Below are 11805 nucleotides of genomic sequence, written 5' to 3' on the forward strand. Positions count from 1 at the left end.
TGAGCTAAATTGTACTGAGCGGGTCACTGTGCAAAACTACCTTTATGGTTGTGAGGCTTTCAGAGGTCCTGTGTCTTTGCTGGGAAGTTTAAGTATGTCAAATTAAAGAATACTAGGACAATAACACATTTAAGAGCCTGAAAGGGAAGAAGGCTGGAGCATCCTGGCATTTATTACCAGGTCTGGGAAGTAGACTGTGTTAGTGGCTCTTATGGTTAGAACAGAATTCCAGACACAAGCAACTAAAGGGGAAAGAGATGTTTCACTCCTGATCACATCCATGGTTGTGTGGTCCATGTGTTCGGTGGGCATCATGGTGGCAGGAACCAATGTAGAAGAAGGCTGTTCACTTCGTCACAGGCAGGATGCAGAGACAGAAGGGTCCAGAGATCTGGTATGACTTTCAAAATAGAGTTTCTACTCACCGACTCTCTCTAGCCTGTCCCCACCTCTCAGACTTTCTATAAGCTCCCAAATTAACTCCACTACTGAGGACCATGTGGTCAAAACACATGTACAGGGGAAAATTCCCATTCAAGCTATAACTGAGGCATCGCATAAGAGAACTGGAAAGCACATTAGCATCCTTCCACCAGCGGGAGAGGATGAAAAGGCTGTCAGAGAATCTAGTTGTCCCCTCCTCCCAAACAGCTGGGATTCATTTTAAGGACCATTTTGCTTCCTTTATCATGACAATTTCCTCATATTGTCTCCACAACCTGTGTCAAGGAAAAAACAGGCCATGTCCTCAGAAAGAAGGGCTCGTGGAGGAAGCTAGACCACTGTGTGTGGAAAGCCAGGGGAGAAGCAGCCTTTGGTGAAGAGTGTCACGTGAAACTCCGAGTAACCAGACATCTTTGAAGCAGCATCAATGCCACCTGGAGCCAGCAGATTGCACAAAGACCCTGGCTGTCTTCAGCAAGAATGGTGGCTGTCACTGTATCAGCCATGTGTCATATCAGCATATGGGCACCACAGGAGCATATGTGAAGTCCCAGCCCTGAAACTTCATGCCCATTGAAATGTCATGAGCTCTGGACATTTGTCCACAGTGATCTTGACCCTTCTGACTCTGTCTTTGTAGACACCCCTTGCCTGCCTCGAGACTTGCATCTCACCATTGGGTTTCTAGGTCCAGAGGACGGATTGAACAGGGCTGAGCAAGTATAAGCTTGCTCATTCAATGAGGATGCTTTGAGTCCAGGAAACATGGATGGGCAATGCCTGCTTTCTTCCTCTCCCTAATGGAAAGTGAGGTCCTGTGATCTCACCTATCATGGGGTTTCTCCCTGAGAAAGGATGTTCAGAGGTTGATTAGTCATGTCTGCTGAAGTCCACCCAGACTGCTTTATAATCTCATCAATACTCCCCCTCAAATGTGTCCTAAAATCCCTTCTTTTCAGTATAGGTACCCCACCATCTATAACTTAAAACAAAGCCACTGTAATAAAGACAACATGGCGCTGGATTACTCCTTCCAAGAGCAAATGCCTGGGTTCTTTGGCCAATGTCTGCTCCTCCTATTTTGACCTCATCTGAATTTCCACATTTGATAATAAATAAACAGCACACCATGACCAACACAGCCCACACACAGAAATCCTTCCTACAGGCTGATGGAGACGACCGCAGGTGCCCCAACTTTTTCTCCACAGCCATTCTTTGTTGTAAAGGCCCCAGCTAGCACTCAGTAGTGCAACAGATAATGCTTTAGCAGCCAAGCCCTTGCTGCTCCAGCCTGGGTTACTTTCTAGTCATCTCCTGGTCACCTCAGCTGCTCTAGCCGACAGTGCAAGAGGAGGTGCCGTGGCTCTTCCTGTCCTGTTTTAAACATCAGGGCCCATCAACTCTGAATAATAATTCAGCATTCTCTTTTCATGGGTTTCCAGTGGCATGTGAGTCCCCGGATTACCAACAGGTTGTCTCAGCCCCCAGTTTTATAGACTTATTGCATCATCTCTGGGTGGGAGCCATTCTCTATCGAGTGCTGAAACACCCTGGACTGGTAGAGCCATGAACCAAATGCGAACTTTTGGTCAGTATTTGTGAATGACATTCCCACATTGCATACCCACATCTCTGAATCTGTATTCCAAAGCAGAGAGGAAGGGTACAATCCATTCCCATGTGTTCAAAGCAAAGGCTTCATCCTAACCAATGTTCCAAGTTTCCAAGAACCTCTAGCAGACAATATATCTGCATTGAAGATCTATCTTTCTATCAGGCTGTGGTCAATGGGACCTGTAGTTAGGCCAGAAAATCCTATGCCCAAAAAGTCCCTCACCTTCTCTCAAAAGCTTATTTGATTCTACTGAGTGAAATCTTGTTTCAATAAATACGAAAATTCAATGCTGATCAGACCGTGGTGCTTACAAAGCAGAAGCATGGAAAGATTAAGACTTTGGGATGCTGAAGGATTTAAAATTTGACTGATGAAGGTGGTAGCCAGAGAGGAAGCCCAAGTGTAACACGAGTATGTTATGATGTATAGGTAATTGATGGGGACATAATTTCTACTCTGCAGCATGGTCAGCTTTAAAACTCTTTAAAGTCAATGTCCTCCTCCTGCTCAGGCCTGGTTGCTTCTTCTACATAGTTGGAACCTAACTGTACCCCTTCTTAGATCACCATGCTAAGAGGAAGACTGTTCTACCTAGATTTCTGCACAGCTGTTATCCGTGCCATCATCTGAACCCCTTGATCAGACCAAGAAAAGACTTAGAAGAGATCTCTATGGTGAAAAGCCCTTTGATCTTTCTGACTAGGAAAAGCTGCCTCTACAGTGGGGCCTCTTGGTGAGCTTGCAGATGAATGCAGTCTCATCCACTGAGCTCATCCTAAGGCCTGTATCCAGTATCTTCCCTGAGTGTACCCACCACTCATTCTCAAATGTTATTCTTTCCGAGCCTCTGACCATCTGGCCAAACCATCGGCCACTGTCCAGGAATTAGATGGAGATAATTGCCTGAAGCAATGTCTCCTAGATAATTAAGCACACCACAAACATCTGTTCCCAGGAGAATCTTTATGCTTTATGAATTTGGGGACCACCCTTGAGTGGTGTTCAGCAGTTTAGAACCCAAGACTTTGACTGGTTCATGGCATATACCAAGAAGAGAACGCAAAGAGCCACAAGAATGGAACTAACTCTTCCTGGAACCTTACAGAAAGAATGGGGTAAGCTCAGGGTGGGGCTTCTGCCTGCGATGTGAATTTGAAGGGGCTCTGAACTGAGCTTCCAGCAGTGTGGCCCACGTGCCCTCTGGATCTGCCCACTCTACTACCACTGCAAAAACCTATCAAGCCACAGAAACACTTGGGGTGTGTACCCACCACTCCCATCCCAAGTCTAATTCCAACGCAAACAGAGGCCAGCAAAGAACATCCCGTCTCTGTGGTGGGTAGAGAGCTACAGAGAATTTCAGGGAGGGGAAAATGCTTTGGAAAAGGTTTCTTTCTTTTACTTTTATTTTTTTAAAAAAAAAATCAAAAATAAGAAACAAAAACTTCAATTTCTGAAACTCCTTCCTATTAATCACATCTTGGACTCTGAGATTACAGATCGACTACCCCGGTGGCCTTTTAACCCTAATTAACCCACTAGCTCATTTGGTGCCTCTACTTCACTTAACTACGTGTTGTAGCTTATAAAAAATATGTGGCCTCATGTCTGGTCAAATACTGCACATTCCACAGTTCTTGCTTGGGCCACTTCCTTCCCTATGGAGCCATTGCCTAACTTTTCCAAAGCTGATATTAATATCACAGACCATTATAATATAGTTATTTTCAGGGAAGGCTGGGAGGAAGTCACGTGGCATCAATTGGTCCCATGGGGTCTCTTAAGTCTCCATTTAGCGTGTTGTTTTTATTCACAGCAATAGCAATGGAGTGGAAACAGCAAGGAAGTCACTATTATTGTGTTAAGTGAGTAATTATTTTCTAGAGCTTGTTTGGTTAATGAGTCAGTATTCCTTTTTTAAGTGTATGAAGGCAGCTAGTAGCTGGGTCAAAGCTATGCACTCATGAGTGTATGTACATACATACATACACACACACACACACACACACACACACTCAGATCTAGGTCACCATCCATTTGTCCTGTTTTAACCTGTACTATTATGATGTAAGCTTATTAAAGGGTCAGGACACAGAGAGTTAAGTCGAGTTCTTTGAAGTTTTATATTTTAAGAGAAAGGAATTCAAAAGCTCCCAGGCATAAAAAGATAAACTTGGTCCTATTTAAATGATTGAGCCAGAAGCATTTCATATTGAAACTTTGGTTACCAATACGCTCCCTTATTTTACGTTTACATCATAAATTTTACTTTCTAGAAGGTCATCACAGACATCTGCCTAGGTAGGGTAGGGCAGAAGTATTTTTCCATTTCTCAGACTAAGAGCTGATACGTCTCGCATATACAACAATTTAAAAACGACTATAGAGTAAACAAGTAATGGTCCAAACTACCCAGAGAAACTCAAGAAGCAAATTAGAGCTCTCAAAAGACTTTCCCAGGGTGTAGGGACCACATGAGTTGGATGAATGAGCACAGTGAATTCTAATGTGTGCATGAGCTGCCTCCAATCTCCACCAGCCCCTCTGCCCTCCCCGGGTCAAGGCAGTTCTAACTGCCCTGTGACTCTAGAGCAGAGATTCTCAACCTTCTAATGCTGTGACCCTTTAATTACAGTTCTTCATGCTGTGGTGACCCCCCCAACCACAAAACTATTTGCATTGCTATGTCATAACTGTAATTGTGCTACAGTTACTAATTGTAATATGAATATTTGATATGAAGAATATCTGACAGGTGAACCCTATGAAATGGTCATTTCAGCCCCAAAGAGGTAGATACCCACAGGTTGAGAACCCTGGCTCTGGAGGCTTACCTGTGCATTATTATCTGTAGTGAGGGAAATTGCTTTTCAACCAATGGTTCACATGGAAGTTAGTAAGAAAACAAGCAGCATTCTGATTAGTTTGTGTCCATGGACACAAACTAGAGTTCTCTGAGAGGAGGAACATCAATAGGGATTTCTCCATCAGATTGCCTGTAGGCAAGTCTATATGGCATTTCCTGGACTGATGTTCACTGTAAGAGGGTTCAGTCCACTGTAGTGCCACCGCTAGGCAGATGGTACTGGATGGTATGTAGAACCAGTAAGCATCATTCCTCCATGATCTCTGTAAATTCCTGCCTCTAGGTTCCTTCCCCAACTTTTCTTCATGAGAAACTATCAATTATAAATCCCTTCCTTCCCATGTTGGTTTTGGTAGCAGCATATATCACAGCAATAGAAATCTAATCAGGACACACAGAATGAGAAATCCTTCCGGTTGAGTTCTGGCAAGAGAACCCACCAGTTCATTGGCATGAGAGGTAATTTGTCTTTAACCAAGATGCATCAGAAAAATGTCAATTAGCTATTCTTCGAGGTGGCAGCTGTCAGTTAGGCAATGCGGCATACACCTATGGTCCTAACAGTTGGGAAACTGAGGCAAGAGTGTCAGGGATAACATTTGAGTGTCTCTGAGGCCAGACTGCATATTGAGATCCTGTCTTCAAAATGAATTTTTTTTAAAAAAAAAAATCTTGTGCAGTGTGGATTTGATTTCTTTTGAAGATTCTGAAGTGAGATTCTGAAGTGATGTGTCTAAAAAAGAATAACATAAATTTTCTTAATCAGGGAGAGTCTGGGAGTTGTTTGTCCCAAAGACTAGATATTAATATGAAAACCTTTCTCAGTGTTTATACTGTATTAAAGTTTTATCCTTAATCAGCAAGCCAACAAAATAGGTAATAAACTTGTTCTTTCTCAATTTAGTCAGATCAAAGTACTAAAGCTCTTCAGTTCACATAACTCATTCGCTATAACCAATAAATAAGTGTAAAAGGTTTTATGACCACGGGTGTGAGAGTGTCTCCTGGGACACTGTCGCACATAGCAGTTATGAGACTGTGAGCATGCATTCCCACCAGAATGCAGGATGTAAAGAGGCGTGGCTCTGTTTGAGTCATTCTTGGTCCTGGAATCCGGGCCAGAGGGGCTGCTTTCAACTAGCGACCTCAGAGAGCGGAGTCCACCACCTCCTGGACCTTGCCAAGCTTACGGAGGTTTAAAGGCGCTCTACGGAGGAGCTGCCATCTCCAGCCATCCCCTGAGCGGAAGCTGGGCACAAGCTAACAAGGAATGAGGGACAGTTTACTAATGACTCGGGTAATTATTCAACTTGTGAATGGACTAGGGCCTTTGATTCGCCTTCTCTTTTCTCCTTAGTCTTTTAATTGCTCATAAAAGCCTTGTGAAGTCAGTTGGAGCAGGAAGTGAAAACTGAGCTCATCGAGTCTGGCGGGTTTCTTTTGAGTCATTCCAGTTACTGTGTGGAAGCGGAAGTGATTGAACCCACTGGCTCACTCAAGGCTGGGGCCCAACTGTGGATTCGGCTTGCCTACCCCACCACATCCAAATCAGAACAATGGTCACAGACTCTGGGGGTGGAGTGGGGGTGGATAGTGGGCAGCGCTGTAGGAAACACAGAAGACTGATTTGTCAGCTCCTTGTATTTTTACAGATGTAAAAATGGATGCCCAAATTGCCAATGGGAGTGTACTAATGTCACAGGGTTCATTTTAAATGAGGAAGTGAAAATACCATTTAGGATTTGATAAGTAACAGCGGCTGTATTGTGTTAATATTATACTGACTGTGTATAGTAATCATAGGTCTTCAACAGGAGTTTCATCTTGGACATGTGTTTTTTTTTTTTCTAGAAATAGTTGTTTTCATTATGAATTTCAAAGACAGTTTATTAGCCACCCAGTAATAGTATTTCATTTCATATCATAATGTCAATCATAACGTGATTGGTGGCAGCATGCCATTTATCCCACAGACACACAGAAGATAGCAGAACTATCTGTTGATGGAACTGTAGACATGTCTTTAAGCCACAGGCCAGCCTGCCCTTGTTCCTATAGAGATGCTCTAAAGACTTATTTTTATTATATGCATGCATGTGCACCTGTGCATGTGCTTGGATATATGCACGTTAAGTGCAGGTTCCCTCAGAGGCCGGAGGTGTCAGATACCCTGGAATTAGGGTTATAGGTGGTAGTGGCCCCAAGCTACTTGATGTGGGTGTCAAGAACTGAATTCATGTTCTCTGCAAAAGCAGCAAGTGTTCTTAAATAAGGAGGTATCTCCAGTCCCATCCTGCAGAGCTCTTAAAGAGAAAGCCAGGTCTCCATCTGGTGGGGAAAAAAAAGAGGAGGGATGGGGCAGTAGGAGTAACGATGTCTTCTTCATCTGTTCCCTTCATCACTACACAAACTCTCTCTTCCTGCATCTGGAATGTATGACTTTACATTTTGCACAGTCTGGAAGGAACATCTGTCTGTAAACACCTTAAAACAGCTTTAATGTGTAATAAAATTCAACTACAAGACTCTACTACTGAGAAGAGACTCTAGGACAAGAAAAGATACCAAAAAGAAGAAGAGGAAGAGGAAGAAGAAGAAGAGGAAGAGGAAGAGGAAGAGGAAGAGGAAGAGGAAGAGGAAGAGGAAGAAGAAGAAGAAGAAGAAGAAGAAGAAGAAGAAGAAGAAGAAGAAGAAGAAGAAGAAGAAGAAGAAGAAGAAGAAGAAGAAGAAGCAAAGCCTTCTGCTAGTGAGCCAGGTTCTCCTCAACTTCAGAAAACTCAAGAAAGAAATATCAATGCTCTGCAGGCTAGGGGAAGCTCAAATGAACTATTCATAATGACAGCCTGCCACACAGATTTGTGAAGTAGCCAGTGTAGAAAAGGACAGGGCCAGCATGATATAGGGGTGGGGTGGGGTGGGGTGGGGTGGGGTGGGGCAGTGGGATAAAAAAGACAGCTTTCATTTTCTCTCCTGTAGAGATGTCTTCTCGTTGTGTGGGTGTATCAGAAATCCCACTGTCCAGATTCACTTCTCTCTTCCAAAGTTTGTTAGGTGGGACACAATATGCTAACATAACTGTGTGGCAAGGACACTTGTCTGGTGGTATTCAGACATGCCTGGAATTCAAAAGGTGAACTCTCTCACTAAGCACATTTCCAAGATAACTACATTTCCCACCAGAACTTGCTTGTTCAAAGAAGCTGATTCACTTTTCAGAGCAGGTAGGATCCTGCCTCTCCATCTGTACCCCATCTGTTTCTGGGCAAATTGTGGGAGGTGAGAGTGTGAAGAGAGAGTTTCAGGAGAAAGAAGTTTCAGGAGAAAAGGTGGTGTTAGCTGGGCAAATGTCTGCAAGGAGATAAAGGTTTCCTGGGAAGCTGCTATGTTCAAAGTTTTCAGGACAGAACAAGTAACACTGAACATCCCTTTGTCTTAATATAGAAGGTTCCAGAAGACCCCAAACAGCCTTAGGAGTGCTACCGGGCAGGGCGGGGAGAATTGTGTACCTCAGAGGAAGCCAAGGGGACAAAGAGCACTGTTTGAATGTGGCTGTAACAATGGTCATCCTGGGCTCTTGGCTCTGCTCATCTGAACCTTTCTGACCTTGAGACATTGTTGTTAGATCTTCTAAAGAGAGAAAAAAAATCCTGTTTCAGAAATAAAAACTTGCTGAGTTATTCTGCTTCACAATGAACTATTTAAGGCTGAGACGTTTGTGCTTTGACCTTCACGACCTTTGGACAGAAGAATAGACACACACCATTGTACTCTCCTCCTCCCAGAGTCCCTACATCATGAACATGATAGAGAAGGGCAGTTCAGCTTGGCTTTATAAAAAAAATTAAATTGTATAACTGTCCTAAAAGGTAGATATAGAAAAACCACCAGAAATCAATAATTAAAAAAAAATATTCCTGCCAGGAAGTGGTGGCGCACACCTTGAATCCCAGCACTTGGGAGGCAGAGGCAGGCAGATTTCTTAGTTTGAGGCCAGCCTGGTCTACAGAGAGAGTTCCAGGACAGCCAGGGCTACACAGAGAAACCCTGCCTCAAAAACCAATATATATATATTCCAATTAGTATATATATATATATATATATATATATATATATATATATATATTCCAATTAGTACAGACGCCTCCCCTTTTCATTGTATGGTTTGTAGATGGAGCCAACTTTCATGTAAAATGAGATGTTGTCATGACCCACACATGGCACAGGATATATTTATTAACTGTAGAAACTAGTAAGCCCCAGCAATTCTTCATCGTACGTATGAAGACAGAGCTTATAATTCCTGGCTAAGCGAGTGGTCCAATGTATTTAATCACTGACTTTGCAGAGAGGTCATTACTCGGTGATATTTAAGTATTACCAGAGGTACAAATGTGTGTATCAATAATCAATTGTCATGTAACAAGTAACCCTCAAACTTGAAAGTTTCATACACTCAACACTAATGACAAAGTTTTGGAGAGGGCTCAATTTAAACATGGTTGGACATACTCTGCCTCCAGATCTCTGGAGTGGATATGTCAGCCGGGGCTGGATCCATCTCAAGCTGGCCTGGGAAAAGGCCTGTTTCTAGGCTCACCCACAGGGATGCTGTGGAATGTCCTTCTTCACTGGCTTTTAAAAGTGAGTTTGAAGGAGCACGCCCAAGGCAGAACCATAGTCATTGCCTAACCTAATCTTCAAGGAGACATCAGGTCGCACTGATGCTCATCCATGTGAAGTGATTTATTGAGTTTAACCAAGCTGAGGAGGCAGAGTGGTGGCGAGTCCTGATGTGTTTCCCTGTTTTACATCCTCAGATTCAGCCATAGTGTGAACTGAAAATATTCAAGCAGAACCCATGTGTGCTGACCATGTGGACTTTTTCCTTACCGTGGTTCCCCCAAACAACACAGCAAGAAAACTGTTTACAAGGCATTTATACTGCTTTAAGCCGAGTGTATGTGGTTGGCTCACCCCTGAAATTCCATTGCCTGGGCTACAGAGTAAAATTTTCTTCCCTCAAAGAACACAAACAGAGATGATAAAGAGATGACTCCATAGTTAAAAGTACGTACTACTCTTGCAGAGGACTAGACTTTAGTTTTTAGCCCATGTTGGACAGCTTACAACCAATTCCAGGTCCAGGGTGTCTGATTCCTTCTTCTGACCTCCCGAGCACAGCTACATTCACATGCAGGCACACACATACACATGATTTAAAACACAAAAAGAAGTATTAATTTTAGGTATTAAAAGCAATCTAGACATGTTACATAGGACACAGAATAATGCGCATAGGTTATATGTAAATACTGTGTCATTTTTATGTGAGAAATCTGATCACCCACACATTTGGGAATAGAGGATATCCTGAAGCCAACTCCCATGAGATCCAGGAACAACTACTATACACAAGGACATTGCCACCAGGATGCAGGGAGCACCAGGGATGTCTTAGCAGCTGGAAGCCTGAAATAGCCAAACTTCACAGAGTTATAAAACCAGGTGACTTCTCCTGGTATCCCAAGTGGCAGCTCTGCCAAGCTGAGGGTGATCTACACACAGGTAACCTGTGAAGGTCAAGGCCCGAGTGATCTGCCACGCCTCGGAACCAAAGTGTGACCAATTCTGTTATCAACACCAGAAAACCAAGAGGCTAAAGAGAAATGGCATGCCTGTTCTGAGGCATCGGCCGTGCCACATCAGTTATGGGTGCCCATCAGTCATCTAGGGCACACAAGCAGCCTGACATAGGCTCCATTTAGAAGCTTCAAGACTTCACATCATAACAACTTATCACTGAACATACACTATGGTATGATGTAACTGATCTTACCCCCCTCGTGTGTGTGTGTGTGTGTGTGTGTGTGTGTGTGTGTGTGTGTGTGTTTCATTTTGGCATTTTTATATTATTGGGTTTTTGTTTGTCTTAATTTACATTTTTCATTTTTGTTCTTGTCATTTGAGAGAGAGAAGATAAGAGAGAATGAGAGAGAGAGAGAGAAAGAGAGAGAGAGAATATGCAGTTGGTGGGTATAGTGGGGAAGACCTGGGAAGAATTAAGGAGGGGAAAATATGATTAAAAGATATGAAAATTTTAATGAACAATTTAAAATTGGTGCAAAGAACTTAAATTATTAGGATTTGTTTGCCTAAAATATTAGAAGATGTACTTCTTAAGATTCGCAAGGATTGTGACTTAGCATCTCTCTCTATTCTTTAGAGCTCTGAATGCAAGGACAGCACCATCTGAAACTCTGTCCTCAGATGCAGAGATACCCAGTGTGCTTGACACTCTGTGGTATCTCTGAGTAGTTCACGTGCACACAGAAGCAGCAATGCCCAGTGTGCTTGACACTCCGTGTCATCTCTGAGTAGCTCAGGTGCACACAGCGACTGTCCTTAAGTCTCACTATCGACTGCATTTTCCAAACCAGACTCTTGTGTTGTCCTCAACCCAAACCCTTCCCGCCTCCCTTCAGGAAGAATGACACGGTTACATCTCCCGGCAGGCTTTTGTCCCCCAGCATTTGAAATCCTCAAAACTGCTGCACTTACTTGTTAGCAATAAAGCAAAATTGCACAGTTAAGAAAATTGTTGAGACTATAAAAGCACTTGGCTACTCTCCCCTAATCCAGAAGGTACTGTGTGTTCTTTGGACGGCAGACAACGCTCTGGGCAGTTCCAGATAAGGTATCCAATAACTTCACTCTGTGTCCTCAGTTTTCTTGCCCTCATTCCAGAAAAAGTTGGACAGCTGCCTCCCAAATAATTTTATTGTGAGGAAAGTTATTATGAAAACATACTCCACTGGTTTTCACTGACCTCCAAAACACACTCCCTAATTAAGTGCAAATGGGAGCTGCCTTGGGCAGG

This window comes from Arvicanthis niloticus, chromosome 10 (genome assembly GCF_011762505.2).
Source record: "Arvicanthis niloticus isolate mArvNil1 chromosome 10, mArvNil1.pat.X, whole genome shotgun sequence".
NCBI classification, from domain to species: domain Eukaryota; kingdom Metazoa; phylum Chordata; class Mammalia; order Rodentia; family Muridae; genus Arvicanthis; species Arvicanthis niloticus.